The 26,471-nt window shown below is 45.2% G+C and overlaps 1 protein-coding gene across 3 annotated transcripts in view; it reads right to left on the reverse strand.

The window, feature by feature from the left end:
- KCNE2 (potassium voltage-gated channel subfamily E regulatory subunit 2) overlaps positions 1–26,471 on the reverse strand; it is a 172,943-nt gene that overhangs the window by 119,421 nt on the left and 27,051 nt on the right. For 2 of the 3 annotated variants that reach the window (XR_005793164.1, XM_040483982.1), the window contains exon 2: positions 12,907–12,991. The exons of the other annotated variant lie outside the window; for it this stretch is intronic. The gene's annotated coding sequence lies outside the window, so the exon portion shown is untranslated. The remainder of the gene's footprint in view (positions 1–12,906; positions 12,992–26,471) is intronic. 3 annotated transcript variants of the gene reach the window in all.

Genomic DNA, 26,471 nt, shown 5'->3' on the forward strand with positions numbered 1-26,471 from the left:
TCTGCTTGAGCCTGTCCTCTCTGCCTCCTCACCCCAAGCCCAGTGTGCCAGTGAGACAGGACAGCCCCCTGGGCCCCTTTCCCAGCAGCTGGAGGAATGAGCCTGGTTAGAAGACCCCAGCATGGGGAGAGGCAGTTTGTCAACAAAAAATAAAGGAATAAATACATTAAGATCCTTCATGCTTGGCAGTGAACCTTAAATGTGTGTGTGTGTGAGTGTGTGTGTGTGTGTGTGTGTGTGTAGCCAGATCCAGCTTTTCAACAACTGCTGACACTAAGGATAGAAGGTTTTTACTTGTGGGGGGGGCACCTGGGTGGCTCAATTGGTTAAGTGTCTGACTTCGGCTCAGGTCACGCTCTCACGTTCATGGGTTCGAGCCTCTCATTGGGCTCTGTCTGTCTGTCTCTCTCTCTCAAATAAACAAACACTACAAAAATTTTTTTTTAAGGTTTTAATTGGGATCAGAAAACAAAAATTACTATAAAGGGCATTTTGGGGGGCATTGGTGGAACTTGAATTTGGACTGTGTATTACATTCAGTATTGTATCAGTGTTAAATTTTCTGAAGTTCATAAATATAGTGATTATTCTTAGCACTCAGAGATGAAGGATCATGGTGTCTGCAACTTATTCTCAAATGGTTCAGTAACTAATGGTGATAATAAGTCTACATAAGGATAGAGCTGAAAGTGCACGTGGTGATGCCTTGACCTTAACTGTAGGTCAAGGGCAGACAGATGTACACTGTGCTATCCTTACCACCTTTCTGCAAGCTTGAAACTTTTCAAAATAAAAGGTTAAAAACTAAATGAAATAAGAAATTTAATAAACCAAGTGGGGATTTTGAAAACATCTTGGTTTGGGATTACAGGCAGCAAGAATGAAGACAGGTGACAGTCTCTGGTTCTAATTAAGTTCACGGTCCTCTTGGGTTGCGGCACATCACAGTGAGGGTCGCAAAGCCGAGCCAGCCCCGCACAGTTGTGTTTTGCCAGAGAGAGCCCAGGGAGGGAGACCCCATGTGCCCTTCAGGAGTCCACTGTCAGTGGGGAAGAAAGGCAGTCCCCGGGCCATTACCTCGTGGCGACTGAAGGCCACCCAAACCTAGTAGGCCACCGAGAGGGGCAGCCCTTCAGCCCTGGAGGTGACGAGACTTACTTCCCAGGGCATCTAATCTGACTCCTTCAAGCCTCAAACAGGGCTGTTATTCAGGCAAATCTCCTCATCTCCCCCTGCCCAGGCATCAGCACTTTCTTTCCTTCTTTAACCTCTGATTTGCATTTCACTGATTGGTCAGGATGAGGCTGGCAGAGGACCAGGCTGCCCCCAGGAGGCAGGAGGGCTGGGCCCCTGGCCACGTGTGCCACATGACCCCAAGTCAACACCTTCGCTCAGTAGACCTCAGTTCAATGGACATCACCGAGATCCAAGATCAGAAGGGGCTACATAACCACGGGTCTTTGGGATGTCCTTGCTTTTTCAAATCTTTGTGACTGTCCCCGGAAAGGCACACCATGATGATCACAGAAGCATGGGTATCTGCCGCCCCGCTGCACAGAAGGAGGGTGCTCCTGGGCATCTCGGACGGGGCGGGGGGCTGAGGCTGCCCACAAAAGGAGGACTTGGAGAACAAAAGCGCTTCTCCTTCCAAACGTGTTGCTTCTCCTGTTGCCAAGGCAACGGCGCCTAGTCAGGAATCTGGAATCTTCTGCCAGTTGTTCCATTTTCTTCTCCTTCACTACCCTTGATTTTCACAACCCTCCTGTGCACCTACTTTGGCTTCAAATAGCCAAGGGCCATGCTGGGGCTCCACTTCCCACTCGCCTGTACCTCTTGATTGGAAAGTACCCCCTTGGCCCTTCCAGCTCCAAAGGTGCCAGGTGCGTGGAGTGGTTTCCCCCAAGGGACCACAAGAGGGAGACAGCTTTCTCTGCCAGGATGAACAGCAGGCATGCCTGTGTACTGGACCCCATGCCCCAAACAAGTGCTTAGAAAAGAGATCATTTAAGAAGACCTGCATAAGGGAAATCAGCAGGTATATCTCTCTAGAAGTCATGACACCGTGAAAAACGCCCTCCCACCTTGTTCTCTATCGTTCCCTGGCTATATATGAAGTCCCCAGAGTAAATCAACCCTTTGGGTTAATTACTGGGTCCATCCCAGATTTCTGACTCCTACCCCTTCCGTTTTGAGTTTGGACCAACCCCACTCCTGGCTCAGTTTTCTGCTTTCCCCTCTCCTTTCCTTGTCCTGTGTATACAGCAGAGTCCCACTGACACCCTAGCATGGCATCCAGTGTCAGAAAGAGAGTCCCAGTAGACACCTATCACTTCTCTGCTCTGGTCCTCCCTCTCTTGGACTGCACACTTCTCTTCCCTGCCTCCATCTAGTTTGCCTGTACTGGAGCCTCAAGAGCCCCTGCCACCCACTCACCCTACCAGAGAGCCCCAGGGAGACTTCTCCTCACCCATCCCTGCCCTTAGGGGGACAGATATGTCCCTGATCACATGAGCACCTCCTGGTCCCTTGCTGGTGTGCTCTACACAGCATTTGCTATCATTTGACACCCTCCACCTTCCATCTACTACAGAGCATGATCTTAAGGATGGTCCTTAAAAGGAGAAAATGTTTCTAGAAGCAGCTTGAATTGTGTGAGGATGTTAATAAAGGCAGTGCTGTTATTATTTTTTTATTTTAATGCTTATTTATTTCTGAGAGGGAGAGAGAGACAGAGCTCAAGCAGGGGAGGGGCAGAGAGGGGGTGGGGACACAGAATCTAAAGCAGGTTCCAGGCTCTGAGCTGTCAGCACAGAGCCTGACGTGGGGCTCGAACCCACAAACTGTGAGATCATGACCTGAGCCAAAGCCCAATGCTTAACCGACTGAGCCACCCAGGCGCCCCTGCTATTATTTTTTACTAGGCTTTATTTTTTTTAGATTTTTTAACATTTTGTTACAATCAATGAACCTATATTGACACATGATTATCACTCAGAATCCATGGTTTACATTAGAGTTCACTTTTGGTGGCGTGTATTCTGAGTTTGGACAAATGTATAATGACATGTATCCACCATCACAGTACCATATGGAGCAATTTCACTGCCCTGAAAATCCTCTGTGGTTTGCCCATTTATCCTCCTCTCCCTTCTCTCTAACCTGTGGCAACCACTGATCTTTTTCCAGTGTCCACAGTTTTGCCTTTTCGAGCAACCATACAGTATGGAGCCTTTTAAAGATTGGTATTTTGTATCTAATAACATGCATTTAAGATTCCTCCGTGTCTTTTTGTGGCCTGATGGCTCTTTTCTTTGTAGTGTTGAATAATATTTCGTTTTATGGACATGTCACAGTTTATGCATCCATTCACCTACTGAAGGACATCGTGGCTATCTCCAAGTGTTAGCGTTTATGAAAAAGCTGTTATAAACATTCGTGTGCAGGTTTTTGTATGGACATAAGTTTTTAACTCGTTTGAGTAAATGCCAAGGAGCATAACTGGTGGATCGTGTAAGAGACAGTGCTATTATTCATTGCACTTTTCAAGCAAAGGTTCCTCTTCCTCAGTTCCCAGATCTTCTGCGGTCTGCCTTATGAGGGCTTCGAAAAGCCTAGTCCTGGTGCGCCTCATCCACTTGACTTTTTCAATATTACTTTCTTAAAAAAAAACTTTTTATTTTAAGATAATTGTAGATTCAGATGCAGTTGTAAGAAGTAATTCAAGAAGACCCCTTCACCCAGTTTCTTAAATGATAACATCATCTTGCATAACTATAGTATAATTATACTATAGTATAATATCACCAGCAGGAAATTGACAGAGATATGGATGTACCAGTTTATTTAACCATTCACCCATTGAAAGACTTTTGGGTTGCTTCCAGTTTGAAGCCATTACAAATAGAGCCGCTACGAACATTTTTGTAGAGGTTCTGTTGTGAACATAAGTTTTCAATTCTCCGGGACAATGTCCAAGAGCATGATTGCTGGGTCATATGGTGAGTACATGTTTAATTTTGTAAGAAACTGCCAGACTTTTGCAGAGTGGCTATGCCATTCATATTCCCATCAGCAATGTGTGAGTGATCTGGTTTCTCCCCATCTTTGCCAGCAGTTGGTGTTATCAGTGGTTTTTATTTTAGCCATTCTGGTAGGTGATAGTGATATCTCATTGTGGTTTTAATTTGCATTTCCCTAATGGCTAATGACGTTGAGCATCTTTTCCTGTGTTTATTTGCTTTCTGCATATCTTCTTCAGAGAAACATCTGTTTGTGTCTTTGCCCATTTTCTAACTGGATTCTTTGGGGGGTTTTTGACTATTGAGTTTCGGGAGTTCTTTATATATTCTGGATACAAGTCCTTTATTGGATAATGTGTTTTGCAAACATTTTCTGCCAGGCTTATCGTTCCATTCTCCTCACAGGACAGAAGTTTCCATTTTGAGGATTTTATTAACTTTTCCTTTGATGGATTATGCTTTTGATGTCAAGTCTAAACACTCTTCAACTAAGAGCCCCTGGGTGGCTTGGTCAGTTGAGCATCTGTCTCTTGATTTCAGCTCAGGTCATGGTCTTGCAGTTTATGGGATCAGGCCCCACGTCAAGCTCTGCGTGGACAGCACGGAGCCTGTTTGGGATCCTCTCTCTCGCTCTCTCTCTGCCCCTCCCCTATTCATGCATGCTCTCTCTCAAAATAAATAAATAAACTTAAAAGAAAAGAACCTCAGGGCGTTAAGTGTCCAACTTCAGCTCAGGTGACCTCACAGCTTGTGGGTTCAAGCCCCATGTCGGGCTCTGTGCTGACAGCTCGGAGCCTGGAGCCTGCTTCAGATTCCGTCTCCCTCTCTCTCTGCCCCTCCTCTGCTCATGCTCTGTCTCTCTCTCTCTCTCTCTCTCAAAAATAAATAAACATTAAAACAATTTTCTTAATTAAAAGAAAAACCTCTCTGTCTAGTCCTAGGTCTCTATGATTTTCTATTTCTTTCCTAGAAGTTTTATTTTCTACATTGTAAATGTAAGCCCGTGTCCATTTTGAGTTAATTTTTGTGTAAATATAAATGAGTCATGATGTGATCATGAGTAATAATAACAACGAGTACTAACGTGTAAGGTTTAGGTGGAGGTTTGGGGGCTTGGGGTTTTTTGGTTTTCCTGCCTGTGGCCCTCAAACACTCCAGCACCATTTGATGAACAGTCTATCCTCCACTGAACTGCTTTTGCTCCTTTGTCAAAACTCGGTTTCAGGTGTTGTGTGGGCATTCGCTTGACTTTTGTCTTGCCTGTTTCTTCCTTTTAGAAACTCCCCTGCCTGGCAGCCAACGGCTGCACACATCTGAAGTCGCAGAGACTCTAGATAAGTAGGTGGTCCTTGCTCCAAGCAGCCCAGACTCAAACCCTCACCCAGTGGCAAAGCATCAGGGGTGTGGCAAATGGCATCCGAACTCATGGAAAGCAAGAAGCAAAGATGATTTGGGGAAGGGGGAAGTGTCACTGAGCAACCTAATTCGATTTCATAAAAATGGCTATCAGCAGGATGGGGGGGTCTTTCCAAGAAGGTGGCCAAATATGAGTGGATTCCAACTTTCCCTTCCCTAAAGCACGGAGCTGCTCTGAAGGCCTGGAAGGGCTGTGTCACCAACAGAGTGACCACACGGGTGTGAGACGAAGCCATTCCCAGCCACCAGTAACAGGAAGTTGTGCATCTTTAAGGAGAGGCTTGCAGCTCAGTGAGGCAAACGTTTTAACTTTGAGGAGGTAAAATTGCCAATTTTTCTTTTTATGGATCATGCTTTTGGTGTCAAGGCTAGAAACTTTATATGTCCCTATGTCCCTATGAGTTACTTTATTTGTTTATTTTCTGATGTGCTTTCCTTATTCTCTCTAGTTATCCTGTGAAGTGTCAGGACTCAGTCTGTCTCATCTGGAGCCAGAGGAACCCAGTGACATTCCTTCTGAGCCAAGAAACCGTAGATCTTCTCTTGTGCTGCTCTGTGCTCTCCCTTACCCTGCTGAGTGCCCCCCACCCTTCAGGACCCATTTTACCCTACAGCCCCCACAGGGTGGGGAAGGTGGAGGGAAGGTGAATGTTGTAACCAAAAGCCTCAGAATATGGGTTCATTGTCATTCCAGGTCTGAGCTGGAGAGGCCAGGCCCCTCAGAATAGTGCAGGTTCTCCTTGCAATGCAGGCACCAAGCTGGGAATCACAGGTCCTGATCTTTCTTATGTCAGAATGCAAAAAATTAGAACAAATTTCTCAAAAAGCAGGATTTTGGCTCCTCGCAATTCCCTACTCAGGCTGGCTTTCTGAACCACCTTAAAGAAAGGCAGGTCTTCCATTTGTGTGCCTCAGAATCTCCTAGAAACAAAGGTTATTCAAGACTTTGCGCTTGGGGCAGCCTCTCAGGTCCCAAGAGCACATCTTTCTGCCTCTTCCTGGACCCAGAGCAGCAGTAATGCCAGCAACCAGGGTTCTTGGGGCAAAAGCTTCAAGAACGTAACAGACCAAAAGGAGCTCATGCCAAAGCCATCAGCCCTTTTGGCCCCCATCCTTCCCCAGATGTGTTCAATAAGTACATCCCAGGGTGAACTCTTGTCTCAAAGCAATCTTCTCTTGCTGTTCGCAAGACAAACGAAGAGGGCAGTCATAATTAGATTGCTACTAATACACCACAGTTAATAAGTGGCATAAATAACCATGTAAATGTCAAGCTGTGAATCTGAAACTTGACAGGACCTTTCAAATCCAACCAGGGCTTGGCACCAAAAAGCATTCTCTGAATTTGCACATAATCTGCTTTTGCAGCTCTTTTGAGAAGGAGCTATTTAGCCAGTAAGCATGTTATTCTCCACCGGAGATTATAGTCATTCCAAGTCAATGAACTGCATTCCCAAGAAATCAGGAGGAACTTAAAACACAGGATTTTAAGGTTTGGGAGTAAGATAGGGAAAACATGAGGGGGTCGTGTAAGTCATGGTTGCTAATGCATTGACACTGCCCTAGAGCTCTGAAGAGCAGACAGCACCGAGCCATTTGATTAAAAAAAAAAAAAAAAATCCACGTTGTTGCTAGGCTTTTCCCACGGACAGCTTGGTGGAGTCTGTCCAGATTGATCGCAGGATTGTCATTACACTGGAAGGTACCACCCAGTGCTCCCTCCCGGGGCTGCTCACTTGGAGCCAGAGGGTGCCCACAGCGCCTCATTAAGCCATTTAGGGTTAAAGATTCCCCCAAGACTTCCTCTTCTTGCTTTTCATTTTTTAAATTGAGGTAAGTTCGCATAACATAAAATTAACCATTTTCAAGTCCACCATTCAGCGACTCACAACGTTTTGCAACCATCACCTCTATCTAGTTGCAAAACACGTTCATCGCCATAAGAGAAAATCACTTCCATTAAGCGGCCGCTCTCCATTCCTCCCAACACCACCTGCCGCCAGCCCCTAGCAACCACTAATCTGCTTTCTGCCTCTACAGATTGACCTATTCCAGACATTTCATATAAATGGAATTGTACAATATGCGACCTTTTGTATCTGGCCTCTTTCACCTAGCATCACGTATTCAAGGTTCATCTGTGATATAAGGTGTATCTGTACTTCACCCTTTGTTAGGTGTCGTAATCGTCCATCGTCTGGCTAGACCGCATTCTGTTTATCCATTCACCAGCTGATGGACACTTAGGTGGCTTCTACCTTTTGGCTACTGTGAATAGTGCCGTTATAAATATTCATGTACAAGTTTTTGTTTGAAAACCTTCTAAAATCTTTGGGGGTATGCACACCTAGGAGTGGAATAGCTGGGTCCTACGGTAATTCTACGCGTAAGTTTTTGAAAAACCACTTAACTGTTTTCTCCCTTCTTGCTTTTGAACAAAGTTAGGCCTTCACTTAAAACTGTCTTTCTTATTATTTCTAAGGTTTGGAAGAGGAGAGAGGAGGCTTGCTGGCCATCCTGATGCCAGAAGTCCCCCATGAAACCAATCTTCTATGGAATTCCAAACGGAGCTCTTCAAGGCTTGGTCTCCCACACACTCACACCCTCCTTGCCCTTAATGAGAACCGGGGGTGAATGACTACAGGGAAAAGAGGAGGAGGGACTGAACTAATGAGGCAGTGGTCTCCACAGAAAAGTACACACACCCCAGGGGTGCACCAGGCCATTATCCACCGGGATCTGCCACAAGATGCCATTAGAACTTCTATTTATTTTTACCTAAAAGTCAGAAAACAATGAGCTTTACTAATTGTTATGGGTTGAATGATGTTGCTCCCAAAAAAAAGATAACCCCGAGCACCTCAGAATGTGACCTTATTTGGAGAGAGGGTCTTTACAGAGCTAATCAGTTAAAATAAAGTTATTAAGGTAGGCCTTAATCCAGTAAGACTGGTGCCCTTACAGAAAGGAGAAATTTGGACACACACACACACACACACACACACACACACACACACACACACGGTGATGTGAAGACGAAGACAGATCAGGGTGATGAGTCTACAAGCCAACCAACACCAACCATTGCCAGAAACCACCAGAAGCTAGGAGAGAGGCCAGGAACAGACTCTCCTGCACAGCCTCCAGGAAGAACCAACCATCATGGCACCTTAGTTTCAAACTTCCAGCCTCCAGAATTGTGACATAATCAACTTCTGTTGCTCAAGCCATTCAATTTGTGGCACTTTGTTACAGCAGCTCCAGCAAGCTAATATTCCAATATTTAACATAAAGGTGCTCATAGGTCTCTGACTTAGTCCCTCACAGGCAGGATCTGAGGCCTCTTGAGGGAGGAGCCAGCTTTCGGGCAGAGCGACAAGACCAAGAACACTCAGCCTGCACCCAGGTAAGAGGATTTATAGATCAGATCATCTCATCGTGATGTGATCAGTTCCCACAAGATGAATGGGTAGATTTAGGATTACTACCAAAAGTCTTGCCTGGAAATAATGTTAAGTATAGTTGACTCGTCCCTTATAGGTGGGCCCCCACACCCACAGCACGATTAAAACTTGAGGAGCTGATCAGATCTGGCCAGAAATCATTCCGAATTAACAAGAAAACTACTTCTAATAGGTAGTTATATCCCTTTTTGTTAACAATGAACCTCAAATCTAGATTCCTAGGCCTCGAGGCAGTGACTAGCAGTAATCAGAAGCCACCACAATTAACAACACTCAAAAACATTGTTTTTGTCATCACGTTCCTCCTTTTAACCTCAACTTTATGTTTCTTTTATAATTTATATAATGTGCAGTGTATAAGTAAACAGATGGGCAATATGTACCCCCCACCAACCTCTTACTAAATGGGCACGTAATCAGAAAAGTTTAGAAACCACTGATTTAGGGCAAGGGCTGTAGATAGACATGGGACAATACCCAAAACAGAGGTGCTGGTGCCCCGACAACTGATCCTCCAGCCAGAAGCAGATGTTGTGCAGACATCAGAGGTGTCCGGAACCAGGAAATGCCCCAGGGATGAGTGGTCTGGTTCCCCAGATCAGGGAAAGGACTCGGCTTCCTTGGCAAGAGGGCCAACACCGGCTCCCAGGGAGAGACACACTGTGGCCAGAGCTGGAGAGAACTTCCCCATGTGCACAGACATGCCACACAGCCACACTGACCCGCGCGCGGATGGAAAGAAGAAGGGGCCAGTTCTCAACTTTTGTAAAGTCATGAAGCTTTCCACTGGGAAGCGAACTTGGCAAGATGGCTTCCCTGTTGCCGTGAAGGGGAAAAATCCTCAAATATCAGAAAGGGGCAAATGAAAGTGATCTCCCTTTTTTTTTTTAAGTTGTATTTATTTATTTTGAGAGATCCAGACACAGTGTGAGTTCGGGAGGGGCAGAAAGAGTTGGAATCCCAAGCAGGCTCTGCACCACCAGGGCAGAGCCAGATACACGGGGCTGGAACTCATGAACCTGTGAGATCATGACCTCCGCTGAAACCGAGGATCGGATGCTTAACCGACTGAGCCACCCAGGCGTCTCAAAAGTGACCTTTTAATGTATTTCAGGGTCAGTGAGGAGACATTCTTCTTTTTTTCTTAAGTTTCTTTACTTATTTTTGAAAGAGAAGAGACAGCACAAGTAGGGGAGGGGCAGAGAGAGAGAGAGAAGGAGAGTGAGAATCCCAAGTAGAGGATTAATGTCAGCACTAACTTGGATGCAGGGCTTGAACCCACGAACCATGAGATCATGACCTAAGCGGATACTTAACCAACTGAGCCATGCAAGTGTCCCGAGAAGAACATCCCTGAGCAAGTATGGGCCTCCGAAGCTCAGCCAGTCGATCCACCTGGACCACAAGAGGCTGGAGGCCAGCGAGCAGGAGGGGCAGGCTCCTGTGAGGCCAGGGTGGACAAAAATGTACCCAGATGAGAGGCTCCTTCATGCCTCAGCTGTTCCTGAAGTAGCAAGTGCTTAGATTTGCTCTGCCAAATCTGGAGGTAGCCTGAATCAGGCGACCTTTGCCAACCTCTCCTGTTGCTTGGCCATGTTTGAGTGTGAGAGAGTGACGATGGTATCTGCTGCTCCCCTGACCATTGCTAAAGGCTTGAGATGAGGCTTTCCTCAGGCAGCTTCTCCTTTGCCCTCAGGAGGGGGTCTCATGAGCCTCAGATGCACCTGGTTCCACCTGGTGCTTCCATGGCCGGCCCTGACACAGCAGCTCCCAGAGATGGGACCGCAGGCCTTATGTACCTGCCTTCTCCTTCAGGCCCAGCCTTGTCTGGGCTGACTTTGAAAGAAATATTTATACTAAAGGGCTGAAGCTGAGGGAAGATTTCACCACCTCTTATCTCTCGTAGTTTAGAAAAACAACCAACATTTCATTGACAAGTGACCCTGTGGCGCCTGTGTTTGTGGCTCGTTTCTCTGGGGAGCCGCCTCTTCCCAGAGCCCTGTCTCGGTTTACATAGCTCTGCTCACTTCCTCTCAGACTCCCCAGGGAAAACAAGATTCTCATGGACATGCCACGTCTCTGGTAAGGTTCCCTGAGCATTGTGAGTGCTCAAAATGGGAGACTGGCATTGCTCCATGTTCTATCTATGGGACGGTAGCTTCCAAGCCTAGACCTCCAGCCAAACATCTTGAGTCTCTCAGCTTTGAGGAACTATGGACTCTTGTACCCATCCAGTGCCCACTACCCCACAAAGTCATTCAGTGCCTCGGCCCAGAGCGACGTGCTTAGCTTTGTTCACCCCTGTCCCCAACTCTATGTAGTCTCTTCTCTCCACTGCCCCTGGGCTGCCCATGCACTCTCCAGAAGACTACAGAGCAAAGACTCTCCAGCCCCACACCCCACCAGTGTGCCTCCCTTTCAGGCCATGGCAAAGTTGTTAGGCTCCAGCACTCCTCCTTCTCCAAGGAACCAAACATAGACCTAGAGTAGAAATCTCTGTGCAAACGTGCCATCCTCCCCATACCCTCCGCCATCTTCCTCCCACCCTATACCCTCAGCCATTTCTTCAACTCTTGGCTTAACTTGGTGACTCTCAACCCTACCCATGCATCAGAATCCCTTGAGGGGATTTCTTTCTTTTCTTTTCTTTTTTAAAATTTTATTTTTAAGTAATCTCTACATCCAACATGGGGCTTGAACTTATAACCCCAAGATCAAGAATTGAATGCTCTACCAACTGAGCCAGCCAGGTGCCCCTCGTTTGAGAAGACTTCTTAAAGGACACTGCTACCCAGACAGGCCTAATTACCCAAATTTGCGAGGTCTGGTGCAAAATGCATTTGCAGGGCACCCCGTTCAAAAATGATTAAGAATATCAAGATTGCCTTAAACTAAGAATGGGGCCCTACTGAACACAGGGACCAGTAGGACTCAAGCCTAGGAAGCCAGATCTGTGCCCAGGCACTTTCCCTAAATATATAGATTTAATTAGCCTGGGTGGGACCCTGGAATCTGCATTTTAAAAGCTTCCCAGGAGGTGCTAAGGTGACTAAGCTGGCTGCTGATGGCTGACCCAGAGATACTGCTTCTGTTGAAGGCTTCCCAAATGGAAACTGTTTACTCTCATGCTCTTGACATTGGGTCTAGGAGTTGGCCCCACTTTGAGCTGGCTCTGCATTGTCACTTCCAGAACACTTCTTTCCTGGGTTAGCAAATTAGCCGCTCAACTGAGGCTAAGGTCATTCAGGTCTTATCCTTGCCCTAGTCTAGGTCATTTCTGCACTTTGCTTGGTGCCTTTCCTCATCCAACCAACAATTAGCAAATGGTTCACAACTTTCTCCACCCCCATTCATGTCACTGCTTTAGAATCCTTATGGCTGGCCCAGCCATGATCTTGGCCCCTTGGCTCCTTGTCCTCTGATCTGCAGCAACTTCTTCCTTCCTCCTTCTCAGCCCCCACTCCCATGCCTATCTGGGCCTGACTGACACTATGGGCTCCTCTTCCTCAGAATCTTGACCCCAAGTGCTCTCACTCTCTGACTGCAGCCTTCTATCCTAACTTTCCCCTCAATTCCATATCCCCACTACATCTGTTACTCAACTCCATTGTGGATGTTGGACCAGTGAAGTCCAGGTGTTCCTCCAGGTGTTCCTTATCCACGGTTTTCAGTCTCTTCAGCTTCCATTCTCTCACTCTTCCAAATACTAGACATTCTCTTCCTCCTCTGTCCTCACATCCCACCCACCTAGCAAAATTCCAACCCTGAATGAACATCCATCTTCCCCACACCTGCCCCCAGGCCAGCAGAGCACCGCTGGAGGCAAATCCCACAGCTGCATGGACCACCTTGCATTCTATTGCACTGAGAAAAGAGAACCAATTGTCCAACATGCATTCCTGAATTTGCAACCAACTCTCCATCCTCCTGCCGAGGGCCAGTTCCTTCACAGATGCTCTTTGTCTTCCTTGCCTCCCATCTTCCCGGGAGCTGTTTGCAGCAATTACCTTCTCGCTAACCTGTTTCTTCCATCTCTTCTTTGTTCTGGAACCTTCCCATCAGTGGGTAAATGCCCTGCATTCTGCAGATTTTCTAAAAAAAAAAAAAGGGAAAAAAGGGAGAAAAAGAAAAGCTGAGAAGGGAGGGGAGGAGAGAAGAGGAGAGGGAAGGAGAGGAGAGAAGTCTCCTCATCTCCCTCCAGCCCCTACCCTCTTGCTCTTCCTTTCATGGCCACACTTTCTGAGTGTGTTGTCTCTCTATCACCCTCTCATTTCCCCCTCCCTCCCTCCCCTTGGATTTCATCCCACCAATTCGATGAAACAGCCTTTGATAAGGCCACCAATTACTTCCATTTTAAACAGAGTGGCCATGTTGCACCTCTTCTTCCTTGACCTCTCAGCCTCACTGGAACTCCCTCCTTCCTCAAATAGACTCACCCACTGGCTCCTCCACACCACTTTCCTTTCTTAGTTCTCTGGCTTCCTCTCCTGACTCCCCTTAGGGGTCCTTCCCCCTCTATATAACTACTATATATTGAACTTCTTTAAGGCTCCATTCTAGGCCCTCTTATTCCTCCCTCTACTCTCTATTCCTGGATAATCTCATCTATTTTCAACACTGCAAATATCATGTAAATGTCGATTCATTTTATCTGCAGAGACGTGAAATATAAGTGCCCATTTCTCTCACATTATATAAGCATCCTGGGCTGATACAGTAACGCTATGGTTTGGGGCTCCATCTGTCTGGTTCCTCTGCCACTCCCAATGCATTGCATTCATCTTCATAGTCCCAGATAACTCCATGCCTATATTCCAGCTTTCAGGAGGAGGAAAAGTAGCAGAGAGCAGACAGGCCCCTTCTTTAAAGATACTACCCAGAAGTTGGAGGCATCACTTCTACAAACATCTCATTAGCCATAACTTCAACAGCTGGCCACACCTAGCTCCAAGGAAAACTGGGAGCTGTAGGCTTTATTCTGGGTGGTCGCATGCCCCTTAAATTTCTCTTGGCATGTAAGAAAGGGAAAACCAATACTCAGAGAAAACTAGCAGAATTGGCCGTAGGCACCAGCTAGATTTGCCAATTCTTTATTTTGTCAAATAAGGACATTAAAAAAAAAAAAACAAACCCAACTACCACCTATTGCCATCACTTCATAAAAGAAAGGACATTCTTAATACCAAAATTGGAGAAGACATAATCTCAAAATAGAGAAAAGTCTTTTAGGTTAAATGACTTTGGATTTAGAGAAGACAACACTGTATCATCCTCACTGTTCTTATTTCCCTTGAAACTGGCACAAGCATCCATCTTCTCGCCTGAACTGGAAACCATGACTGAGGCATGGCTGTTAGAGCATTGTCAGTATCATCTTTATTTCCCTACACCATCCTGGTGTAGGCGGATGGCCATGATAGCTCCCACCTGGTAGTAGTACAGAAATCCCAGCATCCGTCCCCTCAAGTCCCTTCCCCTTTCCAAATGCCCAAACAGAATGGCCATGTTGCACTTCTTCTTCCTTGACCTCTCAGCATCACTGGAACTCCCTCCTTCCTCAAATAGACTCACCCACTGGCTCCTCCACACCACTTTCCTTTCCCAGTTCTCTGGCTTCCCCTCCTGACTCCTCTTAGGGGTCCTTCCCCCACTGCTGTGGCTGCAAGACCTAATCCCATAGCCAGACCTCAGGGGTCTCTGGAAAGCTTGGTCACATCACTGTTGCCATTCCCCAAGAGGGGAATTTCCCCAGCGGGGACAACAACATCCCCTTTTGACCCATCTTGAAAAGTCACGCCTTTCCTAACAGCAGTCCCTCTCTCTCCCCACCTTCCCTTCCATGTAGAACAAGTCCAGGAGACCACGCCAGAGGGCCTGTAAAGGATGTTGAGCAGTGTCTCATCTACCAGTAGCCACATCTATCACAGAAGGACTCAGTGTTTTGTTTTGATTTACTTTCAGGTGAGTCCCTCCCCAGACCTCTGCTTTACTCTTTGGTCAAGAGAGCCACCTTCACCCCTGGACTCCTCAAAGTTTCTCTAGGAGGCTTGCAGGCAGACAGTCCTTCAGATCAGGTCATGGAATAGAAGTGAAGCTAAAGGATGAGAACTACCCCCTGGCTCAGGGCAGTTAAGAAGGGATGCTCTACGCCCCCTTTCTCTTCCTTCATTTGCAGGGTATATTTTGGGGCATTGGGGGAGGTTTTCGGCTGTGTTGTTAGAAAAGAAGCCTTGGGTGAGTTAGTTTTTGGACTTTTCTTGTGTTCTGCCTTTTGAACAGAAAATGTTTTGGGGCACCTGGGTGGCTCAGTCAGTTAGGTGTCTGACTCTCGATTTCGGCTCAGGTCAGGATCTCATGGTTCATGAGTTCGAGCCCCACATTGGGCTCTGTGCTGACAGTGTGGAGCCTGCTTGGGATTGTCTCTCCCTTCTCTCTCTGCCCCTACCCTACTTGCTCTCTGTCTCTCTCTCAAAATAAATAAACTTAAAAAAATGTTTTGATTTCATATAGGAGCTTTCACTGTATGTTCCTGAATCCTAAAAACTAAGATTTTTTTTTTTTTGGTCAAAAATACCCCGCTTTTTTTCATGTAGATATTGCTGGATTAGAATCCTAGAATTTCAGTGCTGGATGGGGCCTTACAGATCCTAAGATCCTACAGCTTCTGGGGCACCTGGGTGGCTCAGTCGGTTAAGTATCCGACTTCAGCTCAGGTCATGATCTCACGGCTCATGAGTTTGAGCCCCATATCAGGCTCTGTGCTGACAGCTCAGAGCCCGGAGCCTGCTTCAGATTCTGTCTCCATCTCTCTCTGCCCCTCCCCTGCTCGCTCACTCTCTCTCTCTCAAATATAAAATAAGAAATATTTTAAAAATTAACAATGAATCCTACCGCTTCATTTTATGGGTAAGGAAACTGAGGTGCAACAAGGTGAACTCATCGCCCAAGTTTACACAGTAGCCAGTGCCAAGGTCTAGGTAACACAGCTCTGCACCCTTGGTGAGGGCACGGAGAGCAAGGAGGGGTGGGCACCTGGCCTGAGAAATCGGAGCCAAGCCTTGAGGGATGAGATACTTTGGTCCTGGCATGTTCAAGACAGCCTCCCCTTACCCCCTGCACTCCATCGTGGCCGCCTGCCCTCCATGCCAAATGAAGCTGATAGAGGAAATTCTCACGGGAGGGCTCTTCAAGATCCGTTAAGAAAATTTTCTCTTGTTTACAGCAGAGTGCATCCTAGATGCAATGCCAACAGGGTTTGCTTCTTTGTTTATTTTAACCAAGAAGGGAAATTAGTGGCAAAAGAATATTTTGATAATGAATGGAAAGTTAGTCATGACATTCTTGAGGGGGGAAAATATAAATAAACTTTTTTTTTTTTTAATGAGAGCTGTCTCAACGAATGATAGGATTCATGAGTCTCAACCAGGGTGAACAGACACTTGGGGTGCCTGGAGCACCTCCTGTGGGTTTCTGCTTTTCCCATGCACATAGTAGAAGCCTTGGGGGCAGGGGGAGTGAGGTGTGTGTGTGTGTGTGTGTGTGTGTGTGTGTGTGCCTGTGTATATGTCTGTGTGTGATCTCCTAAAGCAATCCTTATTAATGGAAAGGTTTTTAAATATTTGCAAACGGATCTCCGAACTTTGTAGAACACAACGGTATCTATTTCAAAACAACCTGGGAGTATTTGGTGTCTATTTGGGCCTGGTAAATTTCCACTGTGGCTAGTGCCACACAGCGTTTCCATTCCAGGCCAACTCACTTCAAGTGGCATGATTTGATTAAGCATTTCTTCACTTTTAATTGCATGCCAAGGCCCCAGGGCATCATTTGTTGGGTGGCCCTGAGTGGGCTGGAGTGGGGGCGGAAAGACATGTCAATCTAGAAAGGTTTGCGCCTGACTTGTTCTCGGGTGTAATTTTGTCCTGTACCTGGCAAGCCCTTCCCGTTATTATGAACAGGCCTGTCTTGGCCGATGGTGGTTTTCGACGGTTCGTGGCAAGGAGCATCCAGGGGAGAGCCTGCTCCTGAGGAGCTCCCGGCCTGATGGAAAAGAGGGGAGGGCATCACACTGCACTTGGCTGAACGCCACTCACCACCTGGGAAATTATATCCCTAAGCCACCCACTTGCAAACTCTATCACCACAGTATTTTAGAAGAGAGTTGTTTAATAACATCCAAAAAAAAAAAAAAAGATCTTAACCTCCAAGCATAGTCTACGCCTCTGTGAAATGAGGTAATGCTACGACCTCATGGGGTTGAGGTGGGTGTTAGAAATATTGTAGACCAAGTCCTGGAACATGGTGAAACTCTGCAAAGCATATTTATAGCTGGCACCCTGGCCTGTCACAGTATCTATTATCCCCATCCTCCCTCTGAAAAGAACGCCTATAGCGTTCAGATATCTGCCCCACTCCCATGTAGCTGTGAGGCCAGGCCAGGGCCTCGGGTCGGAAGGAGCCCTCCATTCTCAGTGGCCAGTGATTTCCTCAGGACACCCTCCCTGCAACACAGTGATGGCCAGTAAGTAATGAACAGAACCTGCAGGTGGGGGTACAGTGAGGCAGGAATGGGAGAGAAAGTCACATTCCCCAGGATGCTATTTCTCAGGTTGATGTTGCCATCTTGAAACTTGAGGATGAGGCCAATTTCCAAGGATGACAAGGCATAGAGAAGGAAAGAGATGGGCTCCTAGAGAACAATCCATGTTGCCAACCAAATACGCTCGATGTGCCTGGTCTTCTCCAAGTCTTCTCCAGCTGGAAATCTCCTTTGCCCTTCCACGAGTGAGCTGCCCCCTCCCACTAGTGAGCCGTCCCCCAACTTGTGAGCCATCCCTCCCACTCAGGAGTGACTCTCCCACTAGTGAGTGACCCCCTCAACTAACTAGCCATTCCCCCACTAATGAGTCACCCCTCTACTAGTGAGCCATCCCCCAGTAGTGAGCTGTGCCTGACAAAAGCGCGGTGATTCGTCCTTCTTCACAAACAGGAGCCTGAAGGGGAGACATGCACAGGTTGGGAGGGTTTTCTGGACTTTCCCAGAAAAGTGGGAGCCGGGAGGCTGGAATGAGAACCCCAGCAGAGGTGGGAGCACCTCCCAGAAGAGTGGGTAAAGGAAATTTCATCTCAGAGAAGATTTGCACACGAACGATGCCACTGTGCGTTCTCAGATACTGCCCCTGGGACATGCTAAGGAGCTGTGGGCTTTATGGGGTTTTGGCATTTTAACTACTCCATCCGGCTGGGAGGCTCTGGCCGCAAATAACAGAAACCCTGACTGGAACCAGCATAATCAATATAGGAATGTATTATTTTATATCATAAATATTCCCTGTAGGGAGCTCCAGGGCCAGTTGAATAAGTCGTTCAAGAATGCCGCCAGGGACCCAGTTCTCTCCCGCTCTCCGCTTTTGGTGTGGGCTCCATTCTCTGTCTGGTGTCAGGATGGCGGCAGGAATTCCAGGCATTCTAATAATGGCCCCCACCAAGAAAACAGCTGCCCTTGCATTCCATGCCACTCCAGGACTGCTGACTAAAGATGAATGGGTTTCGAATGAGGACAACATCCAAGGTCCCAGTGCCCAAAGCGACATTTAGGTCCGGGGAAACATTTGACAAACCATGCCAAGGCAGCCTGCTGGCCCTGCAACCACCAAGGACAAAGAAGGAGGCTCAATATCCCAGCGGCTTGGAATGGAGGAGACAATAGGCTCCAGGCCCCAGGGCGTTCTCGGCAGCCTCCGTCCCCGGATCACCAGATTTCAGGGGGGGTCACAGCAAGACACTTGACAGGCAATGCAGGCAGTGGTAAGGCAAGCCTTGCCCAGAACGCCCAATTTCCTTGAGATCCTACGGAATGACAGTTGTCCAGGACGAGGCTCTGCTAACGGAGCCTGGTCCCCGGCACCCCGCCAGCATTTCTCCCCCTCTGGCCCTCCGGATCATCTGCTGAAAGACGGCTGTTGACCTGGAGCTGCCTCCCGGGATAGAGACGGAAGAGACAGACCTGACTCTATGTCAAGTCTCCTTCTCCAAAAATAGTCAAGGAATTCCCCCGGAAAACTGAGAATATTTGCAGTATATGTGACAAAAGTTTGATTATCCTTATTTTACTACGAACTCTTGCAGATCAATTTGTCTTAAATGGATGCACACATAAAAGATCAAACTTACACCATATAAAACCATATAAAAACGCAACTGCTCACTAGTAATAAAAGCGTAAAGTTAAAAACTGAGATGGGTTTGTTTCTTTTCTTCTGCTGTTTTGTTTGTTTTTTTACTTCATAAAACAGCAAAGGAATACCACACAGTGGCAAGGAAAATGGGATTTCTGCTCCTATGCACTGCTAGCAGCAACATAAATTCAGGCAATCTTTCTAGAGGTCGGTTTGGCAAAATAGAGCAAACAGACTTAACCACGTACATAACCTCTGAACCACCGATTCTGCATTCCAGAACGTATCCTGAGGAAATAACCAAAGAAATGTGCAAGGCCGTGCTGAACACTCATGAATATTCAGTATGGTATTGCTTTCTTCTGACATTGCAGTGCTGGAAATTACCGAATCATCGAGTGGTACCTGGATTAGCCAAATGGATGATAACACGTCCCTTCCATACTATGCAGTCACCCACCAATAAAGCAAAAAAAAAAAAATTTCATCAGAGTTAAGTTAAATGAGAGGGCTGCGTATCACTAAGGTCGGTGTACGTTTTGGTAACCATTTGCATGGTACAACTTTGCATTATCTTTACGTTCCAACTTCAGCGGACACGGAAGGGATATTTAAAACGTTTAACAACTGATTTCCGAGAACAAAGGGCCATACCCCCAAATACAGTCTGTCTTGTTACTGCAATTATTTTCATTGACGACTCTGTGTGCCAACGACTGCACACACCGAGTGGTTTTACTTAATTATTTAAAAGATTAAATAATTCTTTAAATAAATAGCATTATTCAGCTGCCCACAGATGAGTAGCTTTATTAACTCCTTTGTGTGTTTTCACGTTTTCCACTTTCTTTATAGTGAAAAGGTATTCCTTATCAAAAACAATAATGGGGGGTGGCTGGGTGGCTCAGTCGGCTAAGTGTTTGACTTCAGCTCAGGTCATGATCTCACGGTCTGTGAGTTCGAGCCCCGTGTCGGGCTCCGTGCTGACAGCTCAGATCCTGGAGCCTGCTTCAGATTCTGTGTCTCCTTCTCTCTCTGCCCCCGCCACTTTCACTCAAAAATAAATAAACGTTAAAAAAAAAATAAAAACAAAAACAAAAACAAAAAAATTCCAAAAACAATAATGCAGTTATGAAGCAGTTCGGTGTCGGGGTGCCTGGGTGGCTCAGTCGGTTAAGTGTCTGGCTCCTGATCTCAGTTCAGGTCTTGATCTCAGGGCTGTGAGTTCAAGTCCCACGCTGGGCTCCACGCTGCGCATGAAGCCTACTTAAAATAAAATTAACATAAAAATTTTTAAAAAGGAGGAATTCAGTGTATAAGAACTCTTCATTCAATGTCCTTTATTCTACCTTCCCAGCCTCTGACCCATGTCTGACCTCCATATTGGGAATCCCCAAAGCCCCTCAAGCAACCACATTCTTCAAAAACAAGAAGCATCTGATCTTGGTATCAACAACCAAATTTTCTGTCTTTGACTGGGGGCAACATCCGTGCACTCTCTGGGATGCTAAGCAGAGGGTACAGATCTGGAAGCTCCTGAAAGTCCTGCTCGCCAGGCAGTCCTCCCACTGGTGGTGACGGTACAAATTGCCACTGCACTCTGGGACAGCAGTCCAATCTTGTCCATCAAAGCCTTAAACGCACACAACTTTGGCCCATATTTCCTCTCCGGTTCTGCTCACACACTTGCAAAAAGATGTCTGCACAAGTACACTCCCTGAATGGTTGTCGGAAATAGCAAACATAGGGGATAGGAACCCACCGTCTATGAACAGAGGGTCATTAACGTGTGGGAAATCCACTACAGCTGCCGAAAATAGGAGGCAAAGTTACATGTGCTCCTAGGAAAACACATCCAAAAGGTAGCAATAAAAAAAAAAAATTAAATCTAGGGGCACCTGGGTGGCTCAGTCGGTTAAGCAGCCAATTTCAGCTCAGGTCACGATCTCGCGGTCTGTGAGTTCGAGCCCCGCGTCGGGCTCTGTGCTGACAGCTCAGAGTCTGGAGCCTGCTTCAGATTCTGTGTCTCCCTCTCTCTCTGACCCTCTCCCGTTCATGCTCTGTCTCTCTCTGTCTCAAAGATACATAAATGTTTAAAAAAATTTTTTTAAATAAAAAAATAATTAAATCTACACAGCAAGTATACTATGATCCCATTTGTGCTAAAAAAGAAAAAAAAAATCTGTGTGCACATCACATTTCTGGAAAGGTCCACGAGAAGCTGTAGGTAATGGGGTCTTTTGGGAATTGGAGGGAGAGGGCGGTGTGATCAGTTAAGGCTTTTTTCTTTCCACTTTATAGCCTTTTGTGCTGTTTTCACTTTTCTTCATGAGTAATAATAATTTTTAAAGATCTGCTTCCTGACATTTTAGGGCAGGCCTAGGAAAAACAATAGATACAGACCACTGAGCCAGGCAAGTGCTCTCTAGCTTGGGGGTTAATTTGCATGTCAGGGACTTGCCCACAGAGTGATTTCCATTTTAGCAGTCAAGGTCATCTCAGGGCAACGCTTCTCAAACTTTTCCACAGAAGTACCCCTGATGACAAAACAGAACACACACGTAACCTCAAGGGACGAAGGAAATTGGCCCAAATCTTTGCCTCGGGCAAAATGTCTCTAGTGTGCAGACTATCTTAAAAATTCAAGAAAATTCAGAATCTTATTCCACCACTGAGTTGTCTTTGACTTACTGTAAAAACTAGTTTTCACTTCAAATTTTATTTGTGGAATTCTGGTCACTATCTTGGTAAATCCCTCACTCCTGCTTTAAATGGATAAAAATTTCCAGATGAAACTTAATAAGGAAAGGTCTTATCCATAGTTAGACTCTGGGGCAAGAACAGCTGAAGTGATAGAGGGAGCTCAAGGTGAGAAATTTCTGGAAACCAGGACTTGATACCAGCTGAGAGGTGCAGATCCAATTATTCATGCAGAGGAAGAGCTGATCTAAAACACAGGACTGGGTTTCGCAGAATTCTACTCCCAGACATGAAGTGAGACCAAGGGTTAGGAACATTCTACCCACCCGTCTGAGAAGTGACAAGGAGGCTTGTCATCTACTTGGACTTTGGGGAAGAAAGAGGGAAAAATACTATAAATCAGACACCCAGGCTGGCACCGTTGACAAGTATACTTTCACAATATCTATCCAGCACAACATCAATGTCAAGAGTAGTTCGGTACTAAAGAAATCCATAAGAGTCCTTCCTGATGGAAGAAACACGAAAACTGTCCTCTAGACAGGGAACCCCCCAAACCCAGGGAACTGGGACTTATCATAAAAATATGAGCCACACTGAAGATAAACAGAGATAGCAAACTGAATGAGGAAATGAATTGCCATGAGGGAAAATCACAGACGCAACAGATGGGGGAAAGCTGCGTATCAACAACCAAAGATAATAGGACAATATAAAAGAGATATCTAACATGTTACAAAATACATATAATGGGAAAAACATAAACCATAAGCACAGAATGGAAATGGAACGGGGATATTGCCAAAGGACCAAACAGAAGCTTGAAAAAGAAAACAAATAAACTTCCTACAGGAAAATGGAATTGATGAAGTAGATTTGCCACAGATGCGGAGAGTATTCGTGAACCGAAAGACGAGAGGAAATTACCCAACATGCCTCAGAAAAATAAAGAGATGGAAAATGTGTGAGAGAAAGTGAGACACGTGAACATTTGAATGGGAAAACCCAGCATATATCTAAGAGGAGTTCCAACACAGAAAAGAAAGGATTGAGCAATTTTCAAAGACATAAAGGCTTAGATCATCATTATCGAAGGAAGATATGAACTCTCAGTAAAAGAAGTACGCTAAGACCTGAGAATGATCATTAAAAAAAATCCATCCCTACATGCCTCATAGTGAAACTATAGAATACCGAAGACAAAGAGAAAAACCAATCTTCAAAGCTGTACGAGGCAAGTGGGAAAAAAAAAAAAAAAACTAACAAGGCTAAGGGAGAACCAAATCACCTAATAAATTAGAGAAATAGAGAACATCTCCTTTTCAAGAGACCGCAGAACAAACCTCAAAATTTCCAGAAGACAAAAACAGAACAGAAAACATTCTTTAATGACAATGTAGAAATTGTCAAAAATCCGAAGACAAAAAGCCCTTACTTACTGGAAAATTTTAAACACTCTTTCAAACAACTGTGGAGTCACAGGAAAAAAGTACGAACTGATAGCACAGAACAAAAGAAGATGGTAACAAGGAAGACATGACCGTGTGAGGGCTCACAGCAATGCAGCTAAAGCAGAATGGAATGAAAATGCATATGCCTTGCACCGTTTCATTAGTAAACAGAAAAGATAAAAATAAGTGAATGAAATAACATGATAGATAAGTTGGAAAAAGCAATCAGGGACTCCTGGGTGGCTCAGCAGGTTGAGCGCTTGACTTCGGCTCAGCGCATGATCTCGCAGTCTGTGAGTTCAAGCCCTGTGTCAGGCTCTGTGCTGACAGCTCAGGGCCTGGAGCCTGCTTTGGATTCTGTGTCTCCCGCTCTCTCTGCCTCTCCCCCACTCATGTTCTGCCTGTCCGTCTGTCTCTCTCTCTCAAAAGTAAACATTAAAAGAAAATTTAAAAAAGAAAAAAACAATCAAACTGAAGGATAGGATAGCTAAAGGGATAAATTAATAAAGATAAAGTTAAAATGTAATGATTATAAAACAAAAGACTATAGAACTAGTTAATAAGTTCAAAAGCTGGGTCTTCTTGGAAAACAAAATAGTAAAATATCCAAATTTATAGCTAATGAAATCAAGAGGAATGTAGACAGGGCAAATATATAAAATGAGACTAAACGGATCCAACAACTGGAAAAACCATGGAAGTGAAACAAATCATCTAAAAGCAGTTTGTCCAGTGTTATAAAAATAATTTTTCAAATACATTTGAAAACAGGGATGAAAAGGACAGTGTTCTAGAATTGAGCTCTCGAAAATAGCAGCAACTGGCCACATGGAGCAACTGAGCAATTAAAATGTGGCCAGTCTAGGGGCCTGGCTGGTTCAGCTGGTAGAGCACGTGACTCTTGATCTCAACAGGTCAAGTCCTAGGCTGGGTGTAGAGATTACTTAAAATCAAAATCTTAAAAAAAAAAAAAATGTGGTTGGTCTAAGCCTAGATACATTATAAGTATAAAACTCACGCTGGATTTTGAAGACTTGTGAAGCAAAAAATATATATATATTTCATTAATAATTTTAATTGCTCACATGTTGATAATATTGATAATGACGATGTTTGGGATATGTTTGGTTAAATAAAAATTTTTTAAATAATTTTACCTAATTTTTTTCACTTTTTAAATATGGCTACCAGAAAACTTCAAATGGTATGTGTGACTTGTATTATATCGATATTTATATTTGACAGTGCTGTGAAAGACAAAAATAATTTGTTAAACCTAACTCCGGAAGAGGGTGTCTGGGTAGCTCAGTCAGTTAAGCAACTGACTTTGCCTCAGGTCATGATCTCCCAGTTCCTGAGTTCAAGCCCCACGTCAGGTTCTGTGCTGATAGCTCAGACTCTGTGTCTCCCTCTCTCTCTCTCTCTCTCTTTCTCTCTCACAAAAATAAATAAACATTAAAAAATTAAAAAAAAAACTGACTCCAGAAGAGATAGAAAATCAAATAAACTAGTACCTGCAGAACAGCAAAGAAATTTGTCCCACAGTTTCTCCCTGCCACTCTGCAACAAAAGTTCCAGACCAGGGTGGCTCAATAGGTCGAGTGTCTGACTCTTGGGTTCAGTTCAAGTCATGACCCCAGGGTCATGGGATCAAGCCCCAAATCAGGCTCCGCGCTGAATGTGGATCCAGATCAAGATGATTCTCCATTAGAGAGTAGTGATTCCAAAGCTATTGAATCTGTGCCAGGGCAGTTTTAAGAGAAAAGTTTTCAAATGTTCCTCATGAAATAAGCATAATACCAAAACCTGACAGGGACTGCTCACAAAAAAGACTCATACACTATCTTTCACTTACGGATACTGAAGCAAGAAACAAACAAGCAATGGCAACAACAAAGACTAAATAAAACACTGACAAACAGGGTACTTGGGCTTCCAGGTAGAATACAATGGGTCAGGAAGATGAACCTTCTTTCTGTAACAGCAGTAGTGATGACTGGATAAATTGAAATAATTGTATTTTCAAGACAGTTGAGAACCATGAAAACAAAGACTAGATAAACAGAAAAGTCCAGAGGAGTAAGAGTTCATCATACGTGAGCTGAAACTCACCAGCTGGATATGGGGTAATGTCAGCTTGGCTCAAACAGATTACCCAAAAAGAGAAGGCAGCAGAACTTTGGGTTAGTGTAATGGATTGGAAATTAAAAGAGTCCAAAACACAATGCTAATTTTCCTCATGAGACATTTGCTAAGTTCTAAGGCTGGAGGAGAATGGGGGTGGGGGGAGGGAACCAGAAGGCTGGGAGCTGGGCTAGAAGGGCAGAGAGAAGAAATATCCTGCAAGTCTTGTAGGTGCTTAGGAAACTCAGTCCCATAAGATGGAAAGGCCTGCCAGAAACGTGACCAGTCTTTCTCTCAAAACATTTGCCAAATTTTAACTTTTGGAGTGGCTGCTTAGCTTAAACCTCCAAAAGGCAGGACTTTTAGGGCAAACCAGAGGTGGAATGCATCTTACCAAAATGGAATCCAGCCCCAGCCTGACTCAGTCTCTGATTAGACTACAGCAATCGTCTCTTTGCCTCATGAGCCTAACAGAAGGAAAAGGCAACTCTCATTGGCAGAAGATATCATCTGCAGCCTCTATGCTTCTAAAATAATACGATAGGGGCGCCTGGGTGGCGCAGTCGGTTAAGCGTCCGACTTCAGCCAGGTCACGATCTCGCGGTCCGTGAGTTCGAGCCCCGCGTCGGGCTCTGGGCTGATGGCTCAGAGCCTGGAGCCTGTTTCCGATTCTGTGTCTCCCTCTCTCTCTGCCCCTCCCCCGTTCATGCTCTGTCTCTCTCTGTCCCAAAAATAAATAAACGTTGAAAAAAAAATTAAAAAAAAAATAATAAAATAATACGATAAATGTGTTAAAGGAAATAATTGGAATCCATGAAGATAATCAGGTGGACACTCTACAGCCAAAAATACAATAGCTAAAATTAAAAACTTATTTTCAAAAGAAGACTGTATATAGCAGAAGACAGGATTGGTAAACTCAAAAGTAGATCAACAGAAAAATCCGATAGGAAGGAGAGAGAGAAAAATGAACAGAAAGAATAGAATAGAGCACAAGTGATACATGAGGCACAGTCTAAAGATCTAATATATGTATAATTGGAGTCAAGAGAGGCTAGAAATAAGGGCAGAAACAATATTTGAAGACACAATGGCCGAGATTTTCTAATATTGATGAAA

Source organism: Herpailurus yagouaroundi, unplaced genomic scaffold (genome assembly GCF_014898765.1).
Source record: "Herpailurus yagouaroundi ecotype Mexico unplaced genomic scaffold, PumYag 162, whole genome shotgun sequence".
NCBI lineage: Eukaryota > Metazoa > Chordata > Mammalia > Carnivora > Felidae > Herpailurus > Herpailurus yagouaroundi.